This window comes from Lupinus angustifolius, chromosome LG14 (assembly GCF_001865875.1).
Source record: "Lupinus angustifolius cultivar Tanjil chromosome LG14, LupAngTanjil_v1.0, whole genome shotgun sequence".
In the NCBI taxonomy this organism is placed as follows: Eukaryota; Viridiplantae; Streptophyta; class Magnoliopsida; order Fabales; family Fabaceae; genus Lupinus; species Lupinus angustifolius.
In genome coordinates, this window is record NC_032022.1 from 4,225,993 (window position 1) to 4,226,281 (window position 289).

At 29.1% G+C, this 289-nt stretch overlaps 1 long non-coding RNA gene across 1 annotated transcript in view; it reads right to left on the reverse strand.

Moving 5' to 3' along the window:
* The window catches only part of LOC109326538, a 12,935-nt gene that overhangs the window by 11,593 nt on the left and 1,053 nt on the right, over positions 1-289 (reverse strand). The window lies entirely within an intron of this gene.

The following is a 289-nucleotide window of genomic DNA, read 5'->3' on the forward strand; positions in this document are numbered from 1 at the left end:
ATGAGATACAAAAATCAATTTTGTACTCTCATTTGGAACTCAAAAGCATCCAATAGATGGATGGATAGCTTATGCTCCTAAACATTTTCTTTTGAACAAGGTTATGTATTTTCTACTTCTTCTTATTATTTGTTTGAGAAGAACTTAATCATTCAAGTTGGTGCTTTGGTTAATATTATTTGTTTGAGAAGAACTTAATGCTCTTTTTAGATTGATCACCCAAAAAATGATTTCAAGTCAAAACTACTTGTCTCAAATACTTAACAAATAAACTTTGGAGTAGTTGTAC